Source organism: Eptesicus fuscus, chromosome 11 (genome assembly GCF_027574615.1).
Source record: "Eptesicus fuscus isolate TK198812 chromosome 11, DD_ASM_mEF_20220401, whole genome shotgun sequence".
Lineage (NCBI taxonomy): Eukaryota > Metazoa > Chordata > Mammalia > Chiroptera > Vespertilionidae > Eptesicus > Eptesicus fuscus.
The window spans coordinates 30,700,993-30,713,751 of NC_072483.1; the positions used below are offsets into that span (position 1 = coordinate 30,700,993).

General features: G+C 41.2%; 1 pseudogene; it reads right to left on the reverse strand.

Moving 5' to 3' along the window:
* Positions 1–7,200: 7,200 nt before the first annotated feature.
* Positions 7,201–7,446, reverse strand: LOC103283415 (cytochrome c oxidase subunit 6B1-like; annotated as a pseudogene).
* Positions 7,447–12,759: the final 5,313 nt, after the last annotated feature.

Consider the following 12,759-nt stretch of genomic DNA (forward strand, 5'->3'; position numbering starts at 1 on the left):
GTCCAGGGAGGCACTTTGCACGTGTTAAGTGAATATTGAAAGTGAGGGGGAGGAAAGCCCCCCCCTTTAAAAATTCTCACCTGAGGACATGTTTTTTAAATTTATTTGAGAGAGAGAGAGAGAGAGAGAGAGAGAGAGAGAGAGAGAGAGAAACACCAAATGTGAGAAACATCTATCAGTTGCTTCCTGCACGTGCCCTGATGGGGAATGAATCTGCAATCCAAGAATGTGATCTGACTGAGATTGAACCTGCAATCAACTGATCACCCTGCTACCAGGCCAGGACAACAAACCTCTGTTCTGATAGAACAGCATGGACTAGGATGGGAAGTGTGACTGAATAGTGCTTATTGGGGACCAGTGACTGACCAATCAGACCATTGGAACTCTGTAATATAGTCAGTCCCCCTTCTGACACAGTGAGATACTATTGGTTTATCTTTTGAAGTATTTTCAAGCAGTCTTCCTTGTCCAAAATTAATATAATCAGAAAAGTGCCACCAGCAGGTTCTGGGCCATAACTACCTCCTCTGAGCTCAGAATCAGGCAGCGTTCATGCCTTCCGAGCAGGGAAATGGGCTCCACTTACTCTTGTGTTGTTTGTACAGTGTTGCTCCAGCCTCTGATCCACGTCCTGCAGGCCCTGAGGCTGCCTCTCGAAGGCAGCCATGATCTTGCCCCGAAAGGGTCCTGCCAACAGCCAGCTCCATATGGTAGGGAGGGGAGAGGGAGGAGGGGAGAGGAGAGGAGAGACTTGTTCTAATTTCATTCTTTCATACAGCACACTTTACATGCAATAACTTTTTTCTATGAAGCAGGTTATTTACCTGAAAAAGCACGTCTTTGGTTATCTTAGTGGGTAATTAGATTTATCATAAGGCTTTATAGCTTAGAGTGATAAGTACAGCAGCACTTTATCTGATCTCCAGTGTCTGATTGTGTGGGGGCAGCGATGTCTGCTTGTGAAGAATGACTTTGTAGTTTCCCTTGGGAAGCGGTGCATTCCTAAATGGGTTAGTTCAACTCAGCTATATTACCTTTTTAATGTTAGAGTACATATATTTGGCTTGTATCCTAAAAAATGTTTTTCAAGTGCTCCCTACACCTAGATAGTTTCCTGGATTTATTGTTTATTCAGCTGAAAATCAAAACGTTACTGGCAGCTGAATATACTCAAAACTAATGAAACAAGATATTTCTTCATTGGTGGAAGCTTTGTCTAATTGGAGTAAATACCATGGCCCTCACACTTACAGAGATATGATAGAAAATGCCACAAATCACATGTATAGAGAGAGCATGCAAAGTTTACTGTTCTCCCAGTGGCTATGGGGCTTTGCCTCTTCAGTAAGCACACAGTTAGTGTTTGTACCTGAGCGGTCTTGGTGAGGTTAATATCAGTGTTTAGTGTGAAAGCTTCTGCCAGGACCACTCAGAGCCACCTGGGTAAAGCTTTCTGAGCTGTGGCAAAGGGTGGGGCAGAGCGCCTCTGATTAGTTTGGCTATCAAGGGGAGGGAAGTCTGGGGCTCTACCTCAGAAAGAATGAGAACTTTCTCCATGCCTTTACCCCTACCTCCAGGGAGGATTAAGGACACAGACTTGACCATATGTGCACTTACCTCTCCCATTACAATGTGTTGAGATCAGTGTCTGGTCCTAGCTCCTGTGTTTTGGCCTCAGTGACCACGCTTTCCAGAGTGGACCCCCATGCTGTGAATTTCAGCAACACTCTTCCTATCACTCTCGATCTCCCTGACCGACAGACCTGCTATTCCCACCAGCTACAAAGGACACTGGGAAGCAGCAGCACACACAGCTAAGAGCTTTGCCTTGTTACTTTGGTTTTTCTTCCTTTCTTGTTCATAAGCTGCTGGCAATCCACAGCGTAAGTCACAAAATGAATCTGAGAAATTTAAATGAAATGTATTTAGCTCATCTGCAATGGGACCTCCTGGACTGCATGGCAGAACTTTTGCCCTCTGTAGTTCCCTCTCACATTCCGCTGAGTCCTGATTCTAAACTGTCTCAATTTCCTTGTGCTCTCTGAGCCTGGCCACCCTCCTCCTGACTGTAGAGCAAGCATGTCAAACTCTTGGCCCATGGGCCGCATGCATCGTTTATTTGGCCCATGTTAGCCTTTGAGTTTGACATGCTTGCTCTAGAGCTTACTTTATGTTGTGAGTGAGGGAACCTTCTCTTTTTGAGTATTTCTCAGCATCTTCACCCACTTTCCACTCTTGTCTTCCAATTCCAGAGAAAGAGGCAGCCTTCTGCTTTGTCACTGGTCTCTGGGTCTCCTCAATTTTATTGCCTTCTTCTTCCCTTGAGATCTTACTCTGCTGGCTGTTCCCTTTAAATTACCGTATTTTCCGGTGTATAAGATGACTGGGCATATAAGACGACCCCTAACTTTTCCAGTTAAAATATAGAGTTTGGGATATACCCGCCCTATAAGATGACACCCGGCATATAAGACGACCCCCAACTTTTGAGAAGATTTTTCTGGGTTAAAAGTCGTCTTATACACCAGAAAATATGGTATACTTCAATATGTTCTCTGAAGCTACTGGACATTTCCCTCCAACTGACAAACATGCTCAAGTTGTCATGAACTGAAAACAAACAAACACACAAACTGGAAAAGCAAGTAGTCAAAATAAAAAACACCTGCCCTGGGACCCCTTGATCCTGACACCATCTCTTCACTTTTCTTTTGCTGACAAACATCTCACTGCACTTGCCTTCCAAACTTAATATTCTCCTTAAACTATTCTCTTCTTAATCACAGACATCTCATCTATATATATAAAAGCCTAAGCGGCCGAACAACTCAATGACCCAACGACTAGTCGACGGTTGCTATGATGTGCACTGACCACCAGGGGGCAGGTGATCAATGCAGGAGCTGCCCCCTGGTGGTCAGTGCACTCCCACAGCCAACCTCCCATAGCCAGCCACCCAGCCCCATCAGCCCCGATGGGGGGGCTGGCCTGCCAATCTCCTGTGGTCCCTCCCCCTGGCCGGCCAACTCCTCCCATTGGCCCTGATAGCCAGTGCACCAGGCCTCTAGTAGTCTATAACTGAACTTACCTCATCTTAGTTTTTAACTTATTTACTCTGAAGGATGAGCACCTTGGTCATCCATACTGCTATGGACTGAATATTTATGTCTTCCCCTTGTATCTCAATTAAACTGTTGAAGTCCTAATCCCCAGTGTGATGGCATTTGGAGGAGGGGCCTCTGGAGGTAATTAGGTTATGAGAGAGGAGCCTCTATGAATGAAATCGTTGCCCTTACAGGAAGAGACATGGGAGAGATGATCTCTCCTCTGCCATGAGAAGACACAATCATCTGCAAACCAGGAAGAGAGCCTTCACCGATAACCTAACCATGCTGGCACTCTGATCTTAGAATTCCAGTCTCTAGAGCTGTGAGATATAAATGTTTATTGTTTAAGACTCCTATAGCACTTTGTTATAGCAGCTTTAACAGACTAAAGCACACGCCTTAGAATTCCAGATGGACTTTGTGGTGCTGCATGCTCCCTCATTACCATTATTAAGACTTGCCCATTGGTCCTCTCCTTTCTTCCTAAATGGAGATGCTCCCTCTTCTTGGTCTTTCTCATTTCTCTCTGTGGTAGTAGTTTTTCTTTAAGTGATCCCTTCTACTCATATAAATTAAAACACCACTTCTTGGAAAATGCCTCTGAACACTATACAGACCTATCTTGGAGATAATGCAGGTTCAGTTTCAGACACTCGCAATAAAGCAAATATCACAATAAAGTGAGCCACACAAGTTTTCTGGGTTCTCAGTGGATATAAAAGTTATGTTTTTGCTATACCATAATCTATTAAGTGTGCAATAGCATTTTGTCTACAGGAAACAATGTATACACCTGAATTTTAAAATATTGCTAAAAAAAATGTTAACTAACCATCACCTGAGCCTGTGGGAAAAATGGCTCTGATAGACTTACTTGATGAAGGGTTGCCAAAAACCTTCAATTTATAAAAAACACAAGATCTGTGAAGCACAATAAATAAAGCATAATCATAATAAAACAAGGTATGCTCATGCCCGTATTACAGCATTGACCTGTCTTAGATCTGCGCACTTTCCCCCTCCCTAGTAGTTCACTCTTTCATCACTGGCCATGAAGAATACCATACCTTCTGAGCTGGTTCTTCCAACTCCCAGATTTCCTCCTCATAATTCATACATGTGCAGATAAATTTATTACTGACAGGTTATTTTTCAAGTTTTGGCCCTGTTTAAAGACTCTCCATAGCAACTATGCCTATTAAAGTAACCTAGGCAGAGCCTTGCTTTTAAGATACTCTACAATGTGGATATGCCATATCTTTTTAGGCTTATTCTTCTAAAACACTCTACAGATTTCCTATGCTACAGATAAAACTGACAGCTCATGGTTCCATGAATATGCTTTGTGTATTCTTGTCTCCATTTCAATAAGCTGACATGCAAACATGGTAAATAGTAGGTTATTTTAAAAAATGGGTACCAGTGGGTTTACTCATATGAGTTGAATTCATATCTCTTCCTAACCTGTCTCTTAATATAGGTAAGAAAAAAAAAAGTTGAGTGGAGAGATATAGATCTTTAATTACAAGCTGTTTGTCTTTGATTATAATCTGATTATTTTCTATATATATTTTTTCTCCCAAAGAAGACTATAAGCTCTTTGGGGACATCATATGGCTTATTCTTTATATTTTTCAAAATATGGAGAGCACATAAAAATATTCGCCATGTATTTGTTGAAAGGGTACATGGATGGTTAAAAAATGAGCATCGTGCATTGTATCCTTTGAGTCAACATGCCTGTTATTTACCATGTAAGCCGCGTTTCCCCTTCCCAAATGAAAGCTCTATGGTAAACATCTGAAAGCCTAGACAAATAGAAATTAAGCTGCTCCCAAATATATCTGGAGATTACAAGGCACTTTGTGATGCTCTTCCCGTTTTATCTTCCAGCTCAATTTTCATCTGGAAAGCAATATCCCACAAATGGCTATAGCAAGTAGTAGATGCCAGGTGGGAGAATCCTGCCATTTATAGTATGAGCTACTAAGCTTTTCCACAAAATTTCCAGGTCTTCTTGAGGCTGGTGATAACTGCAAGGATAATGCACATTCTCTATGCCAAAATATGTGAGTTAATGTGTTAAAGGAAACGTTTATCTCTTGCAAATGACCAGAGAAGTTTTGCCAAATCTCTTCAAAGTTGTCTGTTTTCTCTTGGCGATTTCTTGGAAAGAGGGATGAGAATCACATGTGGTTAAAGAGACCTTTATGAACTGATGCAGGCCTTACATGGCCACAGTTAGAAGTTTGGGGGATATTGGATGTTGACATAGTTTTGAGAAACATCCAGAATATACTTTAAAAGGTGATCAATGAAAAATGTGCACCCCCTAAACTAGGTCTACACATCCAATGCAAAGTCATATGGGGGGTGTATCCAGTCACCTGGAAATTATAACCCTATAAGATATCATAGTCCTCTGCTTCTCATTCACTAGACCACTTTGTTGTAGTGTGTGTGTGTGTGTGTGTGTGTGTGTGTGTGTGTGTGTGTGTGAGTGTGTGCATGTTTGTCTCACTGAAGGGGCAGTGTAAATGCTGAAAATTAGGAAACAGTTTAGAGAAAAGCGTATCCTGATAAAAACTGTCCAAGGCTAATGTTTTTTAAGTTAAATTCCTGGATAACTGAAGCTGTGGACAGTCACTCTAGATGCTTGTTATTCTTAGAAAGAAGAACATTTCAGGGGTTTGTGCTCTCTTCTCTGGCTGGTTTATATCAGCACAACTCAATAATAGACTTTCTACTTGGGGTCTACATAAAGATTTCCTTATGCTCCACTGTCTTCAACTTTTAATACATTCATGACAAAGTGGAAATACTTTTGCTTTTATTTTCTAGCCTAAATTGTCCCTTATTTAGTTTAACACTGACCTCTGGCCAAAGCACATGGGAAAGTGAAACTGTTTGGGTAGTTTTGTTTTGTGGACTGTTGGAGGCCACCACACCACTCTTTGGGACTTGATTTTGCTTTTATCTGCCTTTTTCCCCCCTCTGAGTCAGATCTTCCCTTATCCCACATCTTACCTTTTCTGCTTCCTTTGTTTTCAGCAATACAATTCTAGATGCCTGGAAGTTAATGTGGCTTGTTAAATATTCTCTGCACAGAGCCTGGAGAAAAGTGCTATATGTCAGGCAAATAATGATAAGGAATCAAATTCCACTCTGTGCTTTCCCCTCTTTCTGGTAATAAGTTATGTAATAAAGTACTAAATGATCAATTGGCAGCCTGGTGGGGTGAATGTGCTTCTCTAAGTGCCTTGTGAACACCCTGGGAGTGACTTAGGTATGGGGAAGAATAAAAGCCAATAATATATGTCAGCTCTGAGGCACTTGAGAATTCATGTCCTGAGAAATTTTAGTGAAAAAAAAAATCTAATGACTCACCTACAATGGCATTTGATTTGCATTAAAAAAGAGATACATTTCTGGTCTGGCTGCTCTGGGAGGCAGTTCAAAGCTCACAAAACCTTTTGTATCCTTAATTTTTGTTCATTTCCCATTTACAGTGGATGCTCACTAAGTTCATGACCCTGCCTGGAAGGAGAGCTAAATTAAGAGCAAAAGTGGTCTGGTTTGTACCTCTGAGAGCTTTGTCCATGTAAGAAACATCCAAACCTGAAATTTTATGAGTTTATTTGAGCCAAACAGATGACTTATGCTGGGAGCCAGGTCTCAAATCAAATGCTCCAGAGAATGGCAGTTTTGTAGCGTATGTAGTACATTAGAATCAAAGGGGAAGATGTAAGGAAGGTGCTTGAAATCCATTGACAGTAGATTAAGGAGAGCAAAGCAGGGAAATCTCTAGGATTGGATAAAAGGCAAAACTGAGAAACACATACTTTTTTTTACACTAGTGGGTGCAGGATAGTTAATAATTAACATTTGCAGCACATAGATGTGGTATTTGGGGAACAAGGTAACAATGAGGCATTTTGTGGTCTTATGCTTTGATGATCTTTTTATTTTTATTTTTTTACATTTTTCCAACAAGTATTTATTATTAGTTAAGCCATGATTCAGGATTCTAGGGTGAGATGTACCCAGGCCCCCCTTCACCTCCCTGGGAGAAGGATGGAGGATGCCCAGTTCAGATCTTCTCAGGAAATGTGTCTTCTGCCCGGCGATCATCCCAGGCTAAAACCTAGGATATGGGGCACAGGGACATGTACACACGCTGGTACCATTCACACATGGAGACATCACCCTCTTTAGCAGTCATTGCCTTCTCACAGCAGTGGAAGTCCAGGTAGTTCTGCCAACAGTTCCTGGTCTGGTTCTGGTTGGGGAAGCGGCTGTCAAAAGGAGCAGTCTGGTAGTTCTTGATTTTGGTCATGTTGCTGATTCCTAAAGACACCCCTGAAGCCTCTCACAGCTCAGCGTGACCTCAGCAAAGAGACCTGCTCTGGCCCTGGCCGGTTTGGCTCAGTGGATAGAGCGTCGGCCTGCAGACTGAAAGGTCCCGGGTTCGATTCCAGTCAAGGGCATGTACTTTGGTTGAGGACACATCCCCAGTAGGAGGTATGCAGGAGGCAGCTGATCAATATTTCTCTCTCATTGATGTTTCTAACTCTCTATCCCTCTTCCTTCCTCTCTGTAAAAAATCAATAAAATATATTTTTTTAAAAAAAAAAGAGAGAGACCTGCTCTCGTGATCTCATACTCTGGTGCCTGCGATTGTTTCTTCAAGGGGTAGAAAAAGAAAATCACTCTGACATTTCAAAGCTATGTTATCCTAGATGCATAAGAACAATGAACAGAGCTCACTTACTATAAAGACTGACCTTTGCTGAGGAAGCCATAGGCCTGAGATGTGACTACACACTATGACCTGCCCAAGTAGAAATTTTGATCACACCATCACCCTGAGGTTCCTTTTGGTCACGGAGCTTGTCAGGCCTTCTATGTGGTCTCTCTGTACTTGTCAGGGTTACTACATAGACCCCTTTTTTGTTCACAGCTTCTGTAGCCCAACATCACCAAAAGCGACCCTTACCTGGAACCTAGCAAAGGAGTTCCCTCCGATAGCTACTATCCTGGTCTTCCAACCTGCAATACAGGGAAGTCTTCTACCTGTCATGCATTGATAATCCCAAATCCCAAAGAGATGTAAAGTACAATTCCTGTGAGTTGTCTACACTTTTGTTGAAAAATATGTATGCACATTTAGAAACAATGGCACGGTCTATAACAAATTTATGGGAATACACACAGAAAGACTAGGGAAAGTAAGATCATACAGGCTGCAACTCTCAGAGGGAAACCTCCTGGGGATGGTAAGATTTGAGCTTGGCCTTGAAAGAGAGAAGGGCCCTGGCTACAATGGGTGAGTGTGGCTTGGTAGAAAGAAAAGGGACTTTGGAAACATATTGTCCTGATTTGAATGCTGCTTGGTTACTTATTGACTGTGTGACCTCAGACTAATTGCTAAACTTCTCTGCATCTCAGTTCTCTCCAGAGAAAACTGGGCTGAGATGCATAATAGGTGCTGAGTAAGTCATAGTCATAGTTGGTGGAAGAGCTTGGAAAGCACATTAGGCAACTGAAAGAGTTGACTGAGCAAAGGTTTGGAGCACAGGGGAACAGTATCTGTGGAGTGGGCATGAGGCTACTGATTGGCTAGAGCAGTGGTCGGCAAACTGTGGCTCGAGAGCCACATGCGGCTCTTTGACCCCTTGAGTGTGGCTCTTCCACAAAATACCACGGCCTGGGCGAGTCTGTTTTGAAGAAGTGGTGTTAGAAGAAGTTTAAGTTTAAAAAATTTGGCTCACAAAAGAAATTTCAATTGTTGTATTGTTGATATTTGGCTCTGTTGACTAATGAGTTTGCCGACCACTGGGCTAGAGCAAAAGGTCATCTGGAGAGAAGTACAACATAAGATTAGATTATGGGGGGGGTGGGGGGAATAGAAAATGTGTAAGTCAAACCATTTCAGAGTTATTTTAGTTAACTGGAATTCAGTTAACCAGAGCACTCAATTCCATGGTATGAGGGAATTTATTATATACATTGGCATACTCCATTCTGATGTCACCTTCCCAGATCTGACAGGTATGAATTGTGTGTGTGCTCCTATTACACTGCATTGCAATTGCCTTTCCCATGACCATCTTCTACTCAACGGTGAGCTTGTTTCGAAATGACGGCTCAGACTGTGCCTACTTTATGCACTGTTGTATTGGAGCACTTAGCAGAGGACCTGGCTACTTATTAAGCACAGAGTAGGTGTTTAATAATTATTGATGGGTGGGAAGAAGGAAGGAAAGAAAAAAGGGAGAAGGGAGCGAGGGAAGGAGGGAAGGAAGAGAACTAATCGAGAAGCTGAGATGGAGGGGGTTCTGGTATGAGGAAAAGAGAGGGAGGGGATTCTGGTATGAGGAAAAGCGTTTTTTTTTTTTTTTTTTAAATATATTTTATTATTGATCTTTTACAGAGAGGAAGAGAGAGGGATAGAGAGTTAGAAACATGGATCAGCTGCCTCTTGCACACCCCCTACTGGGGATGTGCCTGCAACTAAGGTACATGCCCTTGACCGGAATCGAACCTGGGACCCTTGAGTCCGCAGGCCGACGCTCTATCCACTGAGCCAAACCAGTTTTGGCAGGAAAAGCGTTTTGAGGCTGATTGGTAAACAGGGAGTGAGTGTTGACCTTTTGCAAATTCCTGACTTTGGGTTTTTGTTTAGAAAGGTGAGGAATTCAACTTTCAAATATGTGATTGATTGAGAGGAACTCTACAACTGCTGAACATTTTTCTTAAAAGCCTGCTTCTCCTTTTTTTTTTACCCCCTCCCCCCACCCCATAGAAAGCACAACTGCTGAAAGAAGGGAAGTCAACAATTTAAATAGTCATTTCTTAAAAAAAGAGAGCAACCAGGGAGGACCACTTTCAGAAACTCCAGTTTTCCTAAACATCCAATCTTCAATTATACATTTAACATTGATTCTAAAATGTGGTTGTTGTTGTTTTTTGTTTTTTCATATTTTAACATCTCTGCAGTCAGGATGAATTTTATATTCAGTGGCATATTATAGTTATAATGGCCATGGCTCTTCTTTCCTCATCATAAATAAAATAGTTGGCATCTTTTAATCAATAATATCATAGATAAGATGAAGAAGCTGAGGCCTCAGCCAATTTAGGAGTTTTCTGAAGGTTACCCTGTAATCTGGTGACGGAACTAGGATGAGATCTTCTTATTCACAATGCATGACTCCATTCTCCTGATTGTGCTCCCTTCTTTCTCTAAATAATCACACATCATAACTGTGTGTACTTAATGGTAAAATTGCTTTTTCTCTCTCAGAGATAATAAGCAACTCCATTCCAGGACTGGGAAAAGATCACATAGGAAACCTGAATAGCCAGAGTTTTTAATGATTCGTGTGGGATGCAGGAGCACTCATTGATGGTCTGACTTCTGTGAAAGGCAATCGGAAGACGTTTGCCACCAAATTGGTTTAAAGAGACTCGGTCCCACTCCTGTGAAATCCGGGGATGCAGCAGGGACACCATGGCAACGCACATTTCCATTATTGTTCTCCTGCCTCTTCTCAGCCCTCAGGGCTTGTATAATGAGACCTTGACTCCCCAGACTGGATCGAATTGTAACACATTTTATTGTTCAGCGACTATTTGGATTTTAATGCCAGCGTGCCCTGGATGGCCTCGCCTGACAATCTGGAAGCCTAAGGGAAGCAAGTCTCTTTATATTATGCATGATTTGAGGGGCCCACAGTCAATCAGACCTGCTCCAAATAATGAATGGACAGATACATGTCTCAGTAGGAAAGGGAGATTTGGAACCCTGAGGTTCGGTCATGCTATTTACAGGGAATATCTTGCTTCAGAACACTCACTCAGCTACATTGAGCTGTTTCCCACATGTGTCTATTGTCCTGGCCTCACAAAGAATAGTTTATTTCTCATTCTAAACTTTTGCACACTGAAAGAACAATGGCTCTTGTGCGCTTGTCATTTCCTCTCTGAGCCACTTTGTGGAATTTATTATGTTAAATATGTGGGACTAAGTCAGAGAAAAATCCTTAGAATTTGCCTGGAATTGGTAATTAGTTTTGGGATATTTTCATGGGGCTTTTATAAAACTATTGCTCATGGGGCCTTGAAATTTTACAGTGAATGTTTCTCTGTGTTACACCATGATAGAAATCTACATATCTTGCTCTGTGGTTGTAACTATACCACTGAAATTTCCCAGTTCTCTGGAGAATTTAGTAATTCTTCCAAGATTAGACTTATGGTTCTACAAGATAATTAAATTATCCCTTAAGCAACCCCTACTTTCAAAGGGAAAAAAAAGTCACAATGCAGGATTTAGAGATATTTAAATAAATAAATAAAATATTTAGACATGAAATAAATGTATAAAACACTGAGACACATCAAAGATAAAAATCTTCTGATCATCCTCTATAGCTGTCATCATTTGTACTCATTTACTAATTAGTTACTTCTCCTACATAAATTTATAGTAATAATTAACATTTGAGCCCTTCTATATGCAAGAGGTAAGCTGTTGGGACTTTATTTTGTGAGTCAGAATTTAAAGAACCTGAGTTATGGGCATTGAAATTATAATAGACTCCCATTGATCTTCTTTCTGTCAAAGTCTGTTGTGTGCGTGTGTGTGTTTTAAATTTTTCTGAGCAATCTCTCTTATCAACTTCTCTCCTCCTTAGAGTGGAAATGAGGAGGACTTCACATGATCCTGCTTCTCTGGTCATAGTCCAGAGGTTGACAGAAGACGCAAGTCGAGTCTATCATGGTCCCTTCCTTAGGAAGTATGAAATTGGAATAAAAAAAATTGGAAAGCTGCACCTGCAACGTGTAAACTAGGGACCTGTTGGCTACCTTGCATTTCCTCATATGGTTATCTGATGGAGAGATAGAAACATAGAGCTGAAAAAAAAAGAAAAAGAAATATAGAGCTGGAGATGAATAAAGGGTATGTGTAAAGGGAACAGGGATGAAAGGTAGGATGTCTTTACTGATGGTGTCAGAGGCCCTGTCCTGAAACACAGCTTAATTCCTGTTCTTTTAACCTCATAATAATTTTTATCTTGCTTTTTTTCTTATTTAATCATGAATAGGTTTCTGTTACCCATAACCAAAAGTCTAAAGTTACATAAAAATAGGTATTTAATGGGCATTGATATCATAAGACTATCAACTGTAGAATAACCCAAGTACAAAAAACATACTGACCATTTATCCTACTTCTAAACATAGCGACCATTTATCATACATTTTGTATTTTGAGTTATCCACTTGACAACTTTTACTGAGCACTCACTATATTAAAATAATTGGAAAGAGCAGTCAAAACAAAGATACTTAATGCTTATACATTCCCTGTCCTAGGGGATCTTGTAATTTAGTTGAGAGAGAAAATGCATGGAGGAAAAATTCTTAAGTATACTCTGAAGCAACAGCTGGATAAATCCAAATTAAACAGAACAAACTAATTACAGAAATGCTGAGGGGTTACAGGGTAATGAGCAGGTTCTAGGAAATGATCTCTAAGGTCTCTTTCAGCTACAAAATGCCACGAGGTTGCATACGAGTGATAATTGGATAAGGCAGCACTTAGCCATAACCCCCAGCCTTAGGGAGCTTGAAGAAATCAGGC